General features: G+C 43.9%; 1 long non-coding RNA gene across 1 annotated transcript in view; it reads right to left on the bottom strand.

The window, feature by feature from the left end:
* LOC309477029 overlaps positions 1-13,549 on the bottom strand; it is a 111,058-nt gene extending 97,509 nt beyond the window's left edge. The window contains exons 1-2 of the long non-coding RNA XR_014198478.1: positions 13,460-13,549; positions 7,508-7,522 (exon numbers count right to left, since the gene is read on the bottom strand). This is a non-coding gene — a long non-coding RNA (uncharacterized lncRNA). The remainder of the gene's footprint in view (positions 1-7,507; positions 7,523-13,459) is intronic.
* Between the last annotated feature and the right edge of the window lie 3,010 nt (positions 13,550-16,559).

Raw genomic sequence — 16,559 nt, 5'->3', positions numbered from 1 at the left:
TGAAACTGTCATTTGGACCTTGAACCGTTTGGGTCCCATTGAACTCCATAATATGGGGGGAAATCCAGGAATGTTTTCATCAAAAACCTTAATTTCTTTTCGACTGAAGAAAGAAAGACATGGACATCTTGGATGACATGGGGGTGAGTAAATTATCAGCAAAAGTTTTTTTAAAAGTGAACTTCTCCTTTAAGCAAGCTAGGGATAATTGAATACAATAAGCACCGACAGAATCAAAGAGACTGAATGAAATAAAACAAAGTCCAAACACAAACAGAAACATGACAAAAACAGAACCTGGTCGTCACAAAATAAATATGAATATGTGTTTACTGAAACAGTTTGTATATTTTCTTTTCTTTTTTTCTATTTTGTGTGTTTCTATGACCAAACCTCAGTGAGAAAAGTTAGTTTTTTCATCATTGAAGTTTTTAATAATCAGAGATCAGTTCTGACTGATAATAGTGCTGGTGCTTCTGAACAAGATCAGACATGATGAACTCCTCGAGAGCAAAATCACTGCTGTTGAAACACTATGCTTTATGATTTTGTTTCATATGTTCTATTGTATGTAAAAGAACCGAAACATGACAAGTGTAATGAATTAGCTCTATGAAATATTAATAATCAATAATAACTGGTTTTATAATTGATTATGAATATTTGGATCAGTTAATATAATTAACTTAAAGTTGCTCTAAGAGATTTCATGTGTTTTTTTAGGTCAAAACTTTTTTTGTCACGTACAGCAAACATCTCCTCTCTATCCGCTAGCTGCCTGTCCCCTGAACACACTGTAAAGACAGACACGGGGTCTCTGTAGAAACCACAGGCTCCACAAACTGCAACAAAAACACACTGAGCTAACCCACACCACGACACATAACACACTGTTCAAGCCAATAACCGACAAGAATGATTTGGGTGTGGTTGGGGTGTGGTTTGGGTGTGGTGTGGGTGTGGTTGGGGGGGGGGGGGCTTAGTGCACAGATGAGGAGGAGGGAGGGTCGAGCTAGCCTCCGTTTTGATTTTCAATACTTTAAACGTCAACAAGAAATGAAAACCACTTATCTGATCGTGGTCACAGTAACTAAGACCTTCTTGCCCTTGTTGGGGGGATGGGACACAGATCCCAGAGTGAGTTTTCAATATTATTTTAACTATAACAAATACTTGTGTCTGATTTGTCTCAGTCGTTACACAAGTATTGCAGTTTTTGTAATGCCACCTGATTTTCTATCCAACATGAACATTTAGTCATAGCGCAATGACTGTTAAAGGACAAGTTCAGTATTTTACACTTAAAGCCCTGTTTACAGATCGTTTCTGATGAAATAGAACGGTTGAGATAAAAATGTGGACACATGCTGCTGTCCCGAGAATTTTAGGTTTATTTCGCTTCTCCCCCCCACCTACAGAATGGCAGCCTATGGGCACTCGAACAATCCTTCCTAAAACGCATTAAACTTTCGATTACAAAGACGTGAAACTCACCGAGTGGTCAGGGGTGTTCACTGATATGCTCACACAAAAATCGCTGCAAAAGATGCTTTCCAACAGGTTTTATCGTAGTTTTTGTCCAACACCATTGACTTGAATTGGATGGGCTGTGTGAGGTACGGTATTACTCCGCCGCTTCTTCTTCTGCTTCTTCTGTGTATTCAATGAAATGCCAGTAGTTTGCTTGCAATTGGCAAAGGTGCATTATCGCCACCAACTGGGCTGGAGTGTCTATTATTCAAGCTCTCAACGGAAGAATCTACGGGTGTGAGATGTTTGGAAAAATAGGTCCACAGTTTTACAACGAATGGTAAAACACCTGTTGGAATGCATCTTTTTCAGCTATTTTTGTGTGAGCATATCAGTGAACACCCCTGACCACTCGGTGAGTTTCACGTCTTTGTAAACGAAAGTTTAATGCGTTTTATGAAGGATTGTTCGAGTGCCCATAGGCTGCCATTGTGTTGGTGGGGGGGAAAGTGAAATAAACCTAAAATTCTCGGGACAGCAGCATGTGTCCACATTTTTATCTCAACCGTTCTATTTCATCAGAAACGATCTGTAAACAGGGCTTTAAGTGTAAAATACCGAACTTGTCCTTTAAAATACTAACCAGTGCTAGGACTATATGTTCATGCTGGATAGAAAACTAGCGCTAGTGTTTTGACAGAACTATTAGAAATTGAATCAGGTTTGCTGTGTTTTCATAGTTAGTGTATGTAGAAAAAGTTGCATTTTTAAATGTAGTACTTAAAAAAGTACTTAAACTGGGGCATAAACATATCCTGCACTGAAGTGTTGAAACCACAGGATGAACTCACTAATACACTGGAAACACGTCACTCACAAAACTCTCCATTCACACATGAGCCGATCTCAAACACAACTTTCACATGCTTTACGAAATTCAATGAGAATAAAATATTCCTAAAAATAAGAATTGCAATAATTAAAAGTTCAAAAAATAAAATCTGCCATTAAATGTAGCCTTTCAACAGCATAGAACTTAGCAGTAAACCTACACAGCCGACAACAAGAGATGAAACCACAGACACAGACACACTTCCTTAAAGAACTTCCTGTGTGGTTTATACATGCTCCAGCTCATGCACTCTTTCTGCATAACTCAACACTCATTCTCACCCACTAAATTTTGCAGTGCAATGCACTTGTGCGGCAAAACAGTAAACACAAGCTGCAATATATATGTCTACGTCCGGTCCTGGAGGGTCACTGTCATCCAGAGTTTAGCTCATAGGACAGTTTTGCATGTTACAATATTTTATGGTTAGATTTTTGAAGATGTGAATTAATTTAATTTATTCTTCCCTTTTTCTGAGAACATCTCAGTGAATCTGAGTCCGCCCTGCAGACCTGTTGGTGGACAGTGGAAACATGCCCTGATCCCAGATGATGTCCCGCCGGCAGAGGCTTTACCAGCGTCTCTATAGTGCAGCTCATCAGATCTGCTCAGCTCAACAACAGTCGACACAAAACATCACTTATCTTGGAAAATAGTTGTAAAAATGTATGGAACAATGTATTTTGAATCATTTACAAATGAATTGACATGACAAATATAAATGTACAGATACATTTCTTTATTACATTTACAAGTTATAACTTTACAAAAATAATGCACAGAAATTATTTTTGTTTCATATACATATTATAACTTGTAGATAAAAATAATGTAGGCCTATACGATTGTTCCATTTACAAATTTTAATTCACATAACCAAAACTTTATTCCTCTACCAATCTGTCAGGAAGAGAAAACACTCTGTCCATTCTCTCTGAGATCTCCTCTCCTCTGTCTCTGAACCCTCATGTCCTCTCACTGGTCTGAGATGCGCTCGAGAGAAGAGAGAGACTCTTATAATATATATATATAGGTTTTTATTTTTTTTATTTTTTTATTATTATTATTATTTTTTTTTTTTTTTTTTTTTTTGTAATGGTTAAAATTGTATAAATAAATCATAAAAAAAAAAAAAAAAGAAGAGAAGAGAGAGACTCAGGAGGAGAGAAAGAGCAGACCGGACAGATTCTCTGATTTCTCTTCACTGTCTCTGATCCTGAAACTAAAGGCCTTTGAGTTTCACCTCAAATCTACTTCTGACATCTAGTGGACAAAGATGAAAACTGCAGATCATATTCTGTGTGTTAGGAGGAATAGAAAACACACACTCATACACATTTATTTACAATGCCTTCATTTCTATTTTAAACAAGTGACATTCTCTCAGTTTAATTCACTGAATGTCATTCATTATCAACTCACAAATAATAATGTGATTTTACATTTTGTGTGAATGACTGAACTTCTAGCAACTTCTGCTTTAATGTATACTATGATGTGTTTGTGAACAGTAGATATTGAGTATTGAGTAAGTGTTGATCTGTTTAGATTAGATTTTAGATTAGATTCAATTTATTGTCATTACACAAGTACAGGTACAAGGCAACGAAATGCAATTTAGGACCGACCTGAAATTAGTAAGAATACAGCATAACATGAGGAGAGTTGAGGAGAAAAAAAAGGCAACCCCCAGACTATGTTCCAATAGGGAGTACAGTTTGGGGACAGTAAAACACCTCAGCAATTTGCACATAATCAGTACACAACATGAACACACAAGACTTGCAACAGGGGAGGGGGGAGGGGTTGGAGGTAATCCAGCAAAGGCAGGCAGCCATCCGGTCCTGCAGCCATTTCGGCGCTGGTCACAGACCCGCCTGACAAACTGGTGGTAAAAAGCGTCGAAGGCGTGGGATGGGGGGTGGGGGAGGGTGATTGCATATCTGTATCTATGTAAGAGTTCGTGTATGTGTAGGCCTGAAGAGTCGCTTTGCCTGACATCCCAATCTAGGTGCCTCAGTCCGCAGGATGTCATAGCGAAACACAGCAATTGCCATGGAGACAACCTTGATCAGGTCCCAGACAGAGTCAACAATCAGCAGGTGTCAGTGTGGAGTCGGGGAAGGAACGAGAGCGTCTCGCTGCAGTGCTCTCTCCAGAGGGAGTTGTTGTTCCAGCAGCGGCCTCGGCCAAGGCCAGTGCTGATAGAGGGGGGCCAAAAGATAAGATTGTGGTTGTTTGGTCTTGGGACGAGTAGCCGCATTCCAATTTACACAGCTCCTGGTCCGTTTGGGTCTCCGAAACGATCAATTTGCCTTTGCAAAGCTGTGAGCTTCTCCATGATGTTATCCATATTGTGGTTCATAGTCACAGTCTGAGTGCCAACAGCTCTGCCCACTGCTTCAATCATAACGGGCAGCCTTGTGGGGCTTTGGACAGCTGTCACCGTCTTCTTAATTCCTCGATAAACCAGGGCAATGCCTAATCCAAACAGCAGAAAACCTGTTATCATGGTTCCGAATAGGTAGATATCTTCAACGTCCTCCACGGAAAGAGCCGCCAGACACACGACCCGCCACTTCGCCCATGCGTCCATCGTGTAGCCAGCTGCGAACGTTCCGTCAGGGCAGTTAGGTTCCCCCGAACCCAAGCTTCTCGTCGAGAAGATGGTGTCAATTGCGTTGAGAGACCAGTTGATCAAATCCATAATTTCTTAATTTGTAGAGTAGTGCGGAGAGAGTCTCTCAAAGTACAAGACAATAGACGAGACGAGAGGAGCAAAGCAGGGAAGATAAGGGAGAGGAGGGTAGAAAAATGCGACCGCCTTCGTTGAGAGCCAAAGCAAGAGCAAGAGGTTGTTGTTCTGAACAGCTTCAGTTCGTCTGTTAAAGTCACTAATGTTCTGCTGATGGAAATCAGTGTTAATAAATCAGAGATGATTAAATGAGCAGCTGATGGAGTTTATCAGATCTGAGTTTTACATTTAACATTCAGACTCTTGAAACTCTTCAGGAAACAATACGGCTGCGTCTCACATCAGATATTCAGAGGAGATATTGATCTGAAGAAGTTATTACTTCACAACAGGGAAATGCTTTTAATAAGTAAACTGTATTATGTGAGAATCCTCGTAAAACATTCTTCCCTGATTTTATGAATAATCTTAAATTAGGAGATGATGAAGATTTGCTTGTTATGAAACATCATCATCATCATCATCAGATGAATCCAGCCTCTGGTAAGAATATTAATTATTCACTTTATTTACTAGTTTGTAGTTTTAAAGAAAGTGAGAAACAGGTTTATTGTGATGATTAATAATGAGAATAATCATAATTCTGTCAGATCATTAAACCATGAGCTTCATCAACACACAGAATAAAGCTTTGATTGAGCCGTTAACACACGATTCACTACATTTATAAAACTATTATATATTTAATGAGCGCTTGGACTTAAATGTGACATCTTTGTGTTTAGTTCTGCTTTAATGAACTGTTCTGTTCCTGTTAGATTTCTAAGAAACTCTTCTGATCTTATTAAAACTCATAATGTGGATCATATTCCCTGATCAACTGTAAGATCTGTACATGTGCTTCATTTATGATGCTGTAAAATATTTGCATATGGAGATTTAGTAATTCTGCTGTGATCCTGTAGAGAAACACTTCACTGTTTTTTAGGCTCTTAGAGACATTTATTCAGAATAAAAGCAGATATATGTGTCCTGTCTGTCAGTAATATATTCCTCAAGGCACATTTCACTTGTTGGACTTCTTGACTCCAGCGCCAGTCAGCGCGGACTCAATAACCAGTCTGGTCCCCATCCACATCATCTGAAAGGGATCCCCTAAGACCAGTCCAGCTACAGTCCAAACTGGAAACCAGTAAACAGCATGAGATCACAAGCAACAACACTGTAACACACACTTTTTTGACTTTAGTAAACTAAACTTAATTTACTGTGTTTAGCAATTAACGGTTATTAAAGGTTATGGCTGTATTGTTACGTTTAGTTTTGGGTTTTATATTCATGTCCATGTTTTCATGTCTCTTATTTTGAAGTTGTCCCATTTTCATATTCCTGGTTTTGTCTTGTGATTCCCTTATCCTTGTCATGTGATCCTGTCATGCGCCCTTTAGCTCATTGTGTAAAGTTAGTGTTAGGGTGGTTCCTTGTGTTTATTGCTTTTCAGGAGTGTCTTCTTTAGATTTCAGTCTGTACATATATATATATATATAGCCCTCATGTTTCCACTGTCTCTGGTCTGTGTTCCTGTTGCTGAGTCCATGTCAAGTCGTGTTAAGTCCAGGTTTATGTTCAAGTTTATGTTCATGTTTCAAATATATAAGCAAAGTCTTTGTTTATTTTGTATCTAGTCAAGTTTGGTATTTACAATGAGAAAACTTAAATAAGAGACATGAAAACATGGACATGAATATAAAACCCCAAACCAAATGTGCCCTGTATTTAAACAGAGATGTAGAAAATAGCTATGATCTTCAATTTGTTTATAGATGATGTTTAATAGTTTATTTGGTTCTGTTGAGTAGACATCGGTGGAGAGATGATTATAAAGGTTAGATCAGACTGTAAATACAGCATGTGCATCAACATATCCTTTATGGCCACTAGCAGAAGAGCAGCGAGATCCTCACAATATGGAGCATGAGCAAAACTATCACCTGAAATTATCTTACTTCGCATTCTCTATAGTCTGATTTTCGATTCACATCTTTATTCATATTTATGTTGATTTGCAGTAGGCCTATATCTTACAATCACACACACTTGCGTCTGATTCTAAATCTACACATTAATATAATGAAGAAGATGAAGCCGAGTTGAGGTTCAAATACATGTAAGAGTGTTTTATAAAGATCATAAATACTCACAGTTTGGTCTGTCCGCACCAATGCTGACCCCACTGCCCGCAGTTACAGCAACGATCATGATTCTGGTGCAAGACAGATTTACATTTTCACCAATGCAAACATCAATGCGGAGTAAAATGTACTAAATGAAAGATAATAGTTGTAATCACCCCTGATGAAAGAGTGGATATCCACTGTAGATCTGAGATCTCTGATGTTCAGTCTGAGCTGGAGTGTGTTTCAGATCCGCAGTTCCTGTAACACACACACCTGTAACACACACACCTGTAACACACACACCTGTAACACACACACCTGTTGATCTGGGCGTGCACACACTGGTTTGCTGTTTGCACAGTTTTAGCATATATCTCATAAGTACACAAGCTGATACTGATATAGAGAGCCAGCGCTTCATGGCTAGTACAGTAATGGTAAATGATTATTACTGAAATAAAATCAACACTATTTTTTCTTTCACAATATTCACTCAATTTACTAAAAGCTTGAATTTGAGATCAGAACATGTTCATTATTCACTGATAAACAGACATGAATATTTGCACTGTCATAGATTTTCCTTTGGTTTTTATTCCTTCTGCAATTTCTATTTGAAATGAGGACAAATAGTTTTATTAGTATATTGTATTTTAGTTTTTGTTTATTTATGATTTATTTATCTGTAAGGTGTTTTCTTAGAATAATTGTTTTTTGTGTGTGATTTCTATTGTGTATATAGAGTTTTTTTTTCATTAGAATTGTGAATGCCACTTCTAGACAGGATAGATGCAGTTCCCCTTCGAGGGAACTCGCACTGCGTCGTCGTCGTGACGACACTTTGGGGAATGCCCCAGCGTAGCGCATCTGAAGTATGAATGAAATCTGTCCAATCCTGATTGGTGCTGCGTCATGACGTAGTAGATGACGGCATACCCGGAAGATACAAAGGGACGCCGGCACACACACACATTAGCTTTTTGCTCTTCAGCTGAAGCGCTCTGTGTTTTGTCAGTCTTATTTATTGTTGTCTGTCCTATTCTAGTTACAAGCATCAATATGAGCGAGCAGTTTAAGAAGTGTGTGCATCCGTGCCCACGCTATATTTCGGGCTCGGACACACACCAGCTGTGTGTGCTTTGTCTCGGCGTGCAGCACGCTAGGGCGGCTCTCGAGGGAGCCGCTTGTAGCGAGTGCGATAAGCTGCCGCTGAGAACATTGCGCTCACGGCTCGCTGTGTTTGACCAGCACGGCCAGGCTCGCGAGCCTCGCGGTTCTGGGCCCGCTATTGCCGAGGCAGAGCGGCGTCGCAGATCGTGGGGCTCACAAATGGATCTGTCAGCGGGACATGGGACTGCTACGGCATCTTCCCAGTCCTCGTCTGAAGATTCAGACGTTCTCCCGCCCCGTGTGGAAGCCCGCGAGGCGGCTTCTTCCCGCGAGGCGGAGGACCAGATGTTGCAATTGTCTGGCTCTGAGGAGTCAGATGATTTAAACATCGAGGCGGGTGATGCGACGTTAGAAATTCAAACGCCAGCGCATGCACCCGCTCAAGAGGAGCTCGTGGAGGTTCTGACACGCGCTGTGGCCAAACTTAATATCGACTGGCCACAGGAGGAACCTCAAATCCAGCCGCCCAGTAAGCTGGATGAGAGGTTTTTCAAGCACAGATCTCAACCTCCACGCCGGGGTCTGCCTTTTTTCCCTGACTTGCACAACGAGTTGTGTAAGTCGTGGGACAAACCGTTTTCAGCCAGGCTCTCTAATCCCCCAGTCCTTGATTTTGCAAATGTTGTGGGGGCGGCTGAATCTGGTTATGGGAGATTACCTCGGGTTGAGGAGGCTCTCGCGAGCTATCTCTCCCCCGAGGCCGCATCGTCCCTTAAGGCCCCGGTACTGCCCACTAAGCCGTGCCGAGATACATCAGCGCTGGTGGGCAGGGCATATATGGCGGCTGGGCGAGCTGGTGGCTGTTTGCACACGATGGCAGTGTTGCAAGCCTACCAGGCCGACCTCCTTAAGGAGCTGGATGAAGGCCAGGGGCCATCTCCAGAGGATATTTTGGAGCTCAGAAAGGCCACTGATTTGTCTCTCCGCATCACCAAGGAGACGGCCCGTGCCATCGGCCGCTCCATGGCTGGTTTGGTGTGCGTTGAGAGACACCTATGGTTAAATTTATCGGGGATGAAGGAGAAGGAAAAACATTTTCTCCTGGATTCCCCGATCTCGCCTTTTGGCCTTTTTGGTGGCGCGGTCGATACCGTTGTTGGAAGATTTCAGGAGGTGAAAAAGCAGTCAGCGGCCTTCCAGCAATACCTCCCCCGTCGCTCCAGCTCCTCTAGGAAGGCTGCCTCTAAGGGGCAGCCTCAGCCGTCTGCCAGCTCCTCGCACCGTCAGGTGCAAAAGCAGAGTGTTGCCTCCCGCGCCCCTCCCGAGGGAGCCTGGCAAAGGAGGCGACGCTCTCGAGGTAAGCCTTCGGAGCCGAAGGTCGATCTAAGGACCGTCCTTCAGGCGAAGAAGGCTTCCTCTAAGCGGTCCTAGTTGCGACCGGACCGCTGAGAGCTGTCCCCCCCGGGATGGAGCGATCGAGGTCGCTTCCTTCCCGGAGCTCTCGGGGAATCAGTGCTGTGCTCCCGCCGTCCAGTACGTTTCGGGCCACACTGATTTCCCGCGTACGCACGCCGCTCCAGCCACCTCTAAAAAGACCTGTGGCTGGGCAGCGAACGCGTATGCACACCGAAAATCATTCTCGACTACTCCCTGCCGGTCAGCCGCTTCAGGGGGTCGGGAACGAGTCTCGGTTAATACCCGAGGCCAGCCTCGAGAGGCTGGTTCCCTTAGTAGATTATCTCGGCGCATGGTCATGCCTTCCGAATATATCTGCGTGGGCCCTGCGTACTGTAGAGCTGGGTTACAGACTGCAGTTCAGCTCCCCTCCCCCGAAGTTCAACGGGGTGGTCTGGACTGTGGTCGGCCCAGAGCAGGTTCGGGTTATGGAACAGGAAGTTCAATCCCTGTTGGTCAAGGAGGCCATAGAACGTGTTCCTCTGCCAGACAGGGAGTCCGGGTTCTACAGCCGGTACTTCATAGTTCCCAAGAAGGATGGGGGGTTGCGTCCAATAATAGATCTCAGGCACTTGAATCGTTCTCTGAGGAGATTCAGGTTCAAGATGCTCACAATTCCAGCCATCGTGAGTCAGATCCAGTTCGAGGACTGGTTCGTCACGATAGATCTGAAGGACGCATACTTCCATATCTCCATCCTTCCATGTCACAGGAAGTTCCTGAGGTTCGCTTTCGGGGGCGAAGCGTACCAATATCGGGTTCTTCCCTTTGGCCTAGCTCTTTCCCCTCGCACCTTCACCAAGTGCATGGATGCAGTGCTGGCTCCACTGAGACTCCAGGGCATCCGTGTACTAAATTACATCGACGACTGGCTAATATTAGCCAAGTCATACGATATGGCAGTTCGACATCGAGATGTCGTTCTCGCTCATATCAGGTGCTTGGGGCTGAGACTCAACACGAAGAAAAGCGTGTTGACGCCCTCCCAGAGAACTACGTTCTTGGGAGTGGTATGGGACTCCACGACGATGCGGGCACAAATGTCTCCTGCTCGGGTGGGTTCCATACAGGCGTTGGTCTCCAGAGTGAAGCTAGGCCACAACCTCACTGTGAAGCAGTTTCAAATACTGCTGGGGCACATGGCAGCAGCGTCCAACGTCATACCTTTTGGCCTGCTACACATGAGACCCCTACAGTGGTGGTTGAGAGCCAAGGGGTTTTCCCCGAGGGGAAATCCGTTCCGTATGATCAGAGTAACGCGCAGATGCCTTCGTTCTCTCGTCATATGGAGGAAACCTTGGTTCCTGTCCCAGGGACCAGTACTGGGAGCATCATGTTGCCGGAAAACCGTTTCAACAGATGCCTCCCTTACTGGTTGGGGCGCGGTCATGGACGGCCGCTTTGCGAGAGGTCTGTGGGAGACCCGGCACTCTTCTTGGCACATCAATTGCCTGGAAATGCTGGCGGTCTACAAAGCTCTGAGGAGCTTCTTCCCAGACCTCCGCGGCCACCATGTCCTGATACGCTCGGACAACACTTCTGTAGTCGCGTATCTGAATCATCAGGGGGGTCTGAGGTTGCGCCCTCTATGCAGACTGGCACACCAGATCCTTCTGTGGTCCCAGGGGAAACTGTCGTCTCTCAGAGCGATGTACGTCCCCGGGGACCAAAATCAGGGAGCAGACATCCTGTCGAGGCAGGGGCTGAGGCCCGGGGAGTGGCGACTCCACCCAGAGGTGGTGGAAGCCATGTGCGTGAGATTCGGCCCAGTGGAAGTGGATCTGTTCGCGTCTCAAGAGACGTCCCACTGTCCACTGTGGTTTTCTCTCAGACATCCAGCTCCTCTGGGGCTGGATGCCATGATGCAGACGTGGCCGAGGCTGCGTCTGTACGCATTTCCCCCGATCGCTCTGCTCCCGGGAGTCTTGGAGCGGGTTCGCCGAGAGGGGATCAGTCTACTTTTAGTAGCACCCCGCTGGCCGACCCGGGTATGGTTCTCGGACATTGTAGCACTGCTGGACGGCCTCCCGTGGCAGGTCCCTCTGAGGAGGGATCTGCTGTCGCAGGCAGGGGGCACAATATTTCACCCCCGGCCAGAGCTGTGGAACCTCTGGGTCTGGCCCCTGAGGGGGCTCGGTACCTAGAGGCTGGCCTGTCAGCAGATGTTGTCGAGACCTTACTCAGCTCCAGGGCTCCTTCTACCAGGAGACTGTACAGCCTGAAGTGGAATGTGTTTTCCACTTGGTGTAGAGAGCGTGAGGTGGACCCAGTTAACTGCCCAGTGGCTTCAGTGCTGGAGTTCCTCCAAGATCGCTTCTCCGCCGGTCTTACCCCGTCCACACTTAAGGTGTATGTGGCTGCCATTGCGGCTTTCCACTCGCCTGTAGGTGATGGGCCCTTGGGGAGGCACCATCTGGTTGTACGTTTCCTCCGTGGGGCTCGGAGGATGAGGCCTGCGGCTCGCTCCAGAGTCCCAACCTGGGACCTGGCGGTGGTACTTGAGGGGTTGGCTGAGGCCCCCTTCGAGCCACTGGAGTCGGCTGAGGCAAAGAACCTGACCCTTAAGGTGGCCTTTCTCCTAGCTATCACTTCTCTGAGGAGAGTGGGGGATCTCCAGGCCTTGGCTATAACGCCAACTTGCCTGGAGTTTGCTCCTGGCGGAGTTAAGGCCATCTTACATCCTAGACCGGGCTATGTGCCCAAGGTGCCATCTAATGTGGCACGGTCAGTGGTTCTTCAGGCCTTCCATCCTCCACCTCACGTGACGGCGGAAGAGGGGAGACTTCACCTGCTCTGCACAGTCAGAGCCCTGAGAGTGTACCTTGAGAGGTCTTCTCAGTGGAGGAAGTCAGACCAGTTGTTGGTGTGCTTTGGTTCACCCAAGAAAGGGCTGCCTGCATCCAAGCAGACAATCAGTAATTGGATTGTTCAGGCTATAGCCACGGCTTATCAGGTGCGCAATCTGCCTTCACCTATGGCCGTGAGGGCTCATTCTACCAGGAGCATGGCCTCCTCGGTAGCCCTCCTTTCTGGAGTCTCGCTTCAGGATATTTGCGAAGCGGCTGGGTGGGCCACTCCGCACACCTTCATACGGTTCTACAGTCTGCAACTCCCTATGACGCCTGCTCGCGTCCTAAGTGTGCCTGTTTTTACAGCTTCATACTAGGGCGGGTGTGATTACGGTGTGGCATAGTGGGTATTACGTTCCCCAAAGTGTCGTCACGACGACGACGCAGTGCGAGTTCCCTCGAAGGGGAACGTCTCGGGTTACGACTGTAACCCTTGTTCCCCGAGAAGGGAACGAGACACTGCGTCTCGTCGCCACACCTATCACGGCAGAGCGCTCGCTTCATCGCAATTAGCTAATGTGTGTGTGTGCCGGCGTCCCTTTGTATCTTCCGGGTATGCCGTCATCTACTACGTCATGACGCAGCACCAATCAGGATTGGACAGATTTCATTCATACTTCAGATGCGCTACGCTGGGGCATTCCCCAAAGTGTCGTCACGACGACGACGCAGTGTCTCGTTCCCTTCTCGGGGAACAAGGGTTACAGTCGTAACCCGAGACGTTATTGACAGATATTAATATTGTCAAAATGGCCAAATATGATCTGATATATTAGTCTGTTTCATACAGTCATTATATTGTCAATCTCACACAATCCACTTCTGCTGCTCTTCTGGGTTTTCCAGGAGTTGATGTTGATTTAACTGTCAGGGTTGGGTGTTTGTTAAATGGAGGAAGGATGTGAACATGAGTCAAATATTGTCTCTAATATTGACTTAAACACTTCAGTAATCAAGAAGCTCCAAAAGGGATTTTCTAAAAGAGTCGTGCAGCTCTTAAACACCATTCATTTTCTTAAAGCACTCAGTTCTTTCACAGTTTGCACTGGGGTTTGCTGGACAAAATTCATGATCTTCAAAAGAGAAAGATTCAAAAACACACATAATCATCTAAAACAAAATGCAGAAAACATCTACAGATCAAGATAGAAAAGATACAAGTCTTCTGGTCTTCATGGTAAATGTTCACGTTTAAAACTGAATGAGAAAATCATATCATCAAACTAACACTTACAGAGTAATTGTGACACAATGAGGAGTGTACAATTATTGATTTTGTATATTTCTTTACGAAACAAGAATGACATTTACTACTGTTTATAATTCACTGCAGTTTATATGTTACATGATCCATGTTTACATTACTGTACAATATTAATCATAAATTTCCACTTTAGCTGAAAGACTAACACTTGTGTTTTTTTGTAATTGCTTTGATGGGATTTTTCATTTTTTAGATTCAGAATATATATATATGGTATTACTGTAGAAATGTAGCAAACATCTGTCTTGTTCAGTTTCGAACTGAAGTTTAACAGTTTTGAAAAGAGCAAACTGGCCTATAGGTTTATAAAGTTTTGCTGGTGTGTGTCCGAGTGAATAATATACTGTAAACTGAAAGATGTTGTCACTGAATGCTTGTTGTGCCAAATGATCCTCAGTTTAGCTCACATTAACTGATGCTGTGATCATTGTGTGAAGAGTTTAAGTGACTGAAGTATTGCAATACTACCCAGATAGCCACTGGACGCTGTAACGGAACAGGGCCGCAACCGCAAAACGATAGAGCCGGGTCTGGCACGCATCCGCCTCACGGACTCGTTCCTGAGTCCAAACGCACATCGGGCCGAAGCCGTTTCTGGTCTGTTTTTAGGGTTGTTGCGGATATGTGCCAGCGCCGATCCAGCACCGCCTAAACATCCCGTTACAGATGCGTAACGGGTGCGTGAAACGATTCCGCCTACCGGAGCTGTGCCGGATGTGTTACGATTCCACTTAAATCGCACTGGATTGTCCTTTTGCCTTATTTTCGGCATTTTTGTCAGTTAGGGTATCATATTAACCTATGCTACCTAGGCATACATAAAGTTATTTTATAATAATGCTCTGTCTATCTACAGTAATTATCTTATATAGTTTTTCTGTGTAAAATAACTATGAAGTTATGTATAAAAATGCAATAAGTACATACATTCAAATATAAAGTTTGTATATTTACAGTTTTAATTTTTGGTCAAAGTTGTGAAACTAGACCTGCAATCTCTAATTAAGTACTTAATAATAGCAAATGTACAGTGAATTTCTGTTAAATTAACTAAACATACAAGTACGGAATACCTGCACACTTACAGTATTCATTAAACAAACACTGAACATCAAGATACGTGAATGATAGGAAATACAAGCTTAGTATAGAATTTAGAACATGTAAAAATATCCACATTAAAAGGCAATTGCTGTATACCTTTATACTCTAATATAACTTGTTTTAAACATTTACAATTACATTTTATCCAAAGTGAAAATTAAGAGAACAATAGAAGCAACAAGTGCAGTGACAAGTCCCAGTTAGTGTAGCACAGTGCACAAGTTTTTATTTTTTTATTAAAACAAAGATTTAGTATTATTGGGTCAAGTGTTTATGAAAAGATGGATCTTTAGCAGTTTCTTGAAAATGTGTTGAGTTGGGCAGGTCATCCCACCAGCAGGGAACAGTCCAGGGAAAGGTCAGTGAAAGTGATTGTGTGTCTCTTTGGGATGATGGCACCACAAGGCACCGTTCACTTGCAGAACACAAGCTTCTGGAGGACACATAGATCTGAAGCAGTGAGTTTAGGTCTTGCTGCAGCATCTGGATCAGTTGCAGAGGTTTGACTGATGCTGGAAGAGCTGCAATAGTCCAGTCTGGATAGAACAAGAGCTTAGACAAGGAGTTGTGTGGCTCCGATAGGAAGGGCCGGATCTTTCTGATGTTGTATAAGGCAAATCAGCAGGATCACACAGCAAGGATGGTTTGGCTGAAACCATAAGCAGTTCTGTCTTGGCAAGGTTGAGTTGAAGGTCATTCATCCAGCAAGAATTTTCCATCAGGTAGGCTGAGATGCAAGCAGCAACCGTCAGATCCTTTAGCTGGAATGAAAGGTAGAGATATGTGTCATTAAGTGATAGGAAAAGTCATGTTTCTAAATGAAAAAGCCTAGTTACGCTACCAACAACAACAAAAAAATTAAATAGATGGGTGGAATCTAACACAATCGTGGTCTTACTGTAGTAAAACCAAACCTTGTGCAGTGGCCTCACAAGGATCAAATGAATATTCATATGGGAAAATATAGTATAAAACAAATTACATTTTCTGCCACTTTTAGTGAAATCATATGGAATCAGAAGACTCGGCCATTACAATATTTTAAATTACTTCTTCCCATACCTTGTTTGCCATGATCATTCTGCTTTCCACTTGACCTGAAAAAAAAAAAAAAACTCAGTATTACATTTACACATGTAAGAATATGTTCCACTGAGACAATGCAAAACCTAAACTGACTATGATCTGGAAGCTGAGCAGGAAAGGCTAACAGTGAAGTTTTGAGCTGAGACACCTAACCTTAGGGGTGTAAGTTAACTGTCTGTTCATCTGGATCAATGCAATTTTCATAACCAATGATCAAAAGTATCCTATGAAAAAGGCTACTATGATGACCCCAGGCCATCCAAAATGTAGATACGTTCATTTCTTCATCAGAACACAAACATTCTATCAACTTTTATTTTATAAGCCTAATATATGCACATATATGCATTCTATAGCTACGTGTTGGCAAGCAGATGCAGCCAGAATATGCAATTTATCATGTTGTGTTCATATTCTAGTCTCATGTGCTTTCCTGTATCAAGTACAGTATTTACTG

The sequence above is a fragment of the Leuciscus leuciscus genome (assembly GCF_965113295.1).
Source record: "Leuciscus leuciscus genome assembly, chromosome: 16".
Lineage (NCBI taxonomy): Eukaryota > Metazoa > Chordata > Actinopteri > Cypriniformes > Leuciscidae > Leuciscus > Leuciscus leuciscus.
The sequence above is the reverse complement of the archived record's forward strand: the minus strand, read 5'-3'. Positions and strand labels throughout refer to the sequence as shown.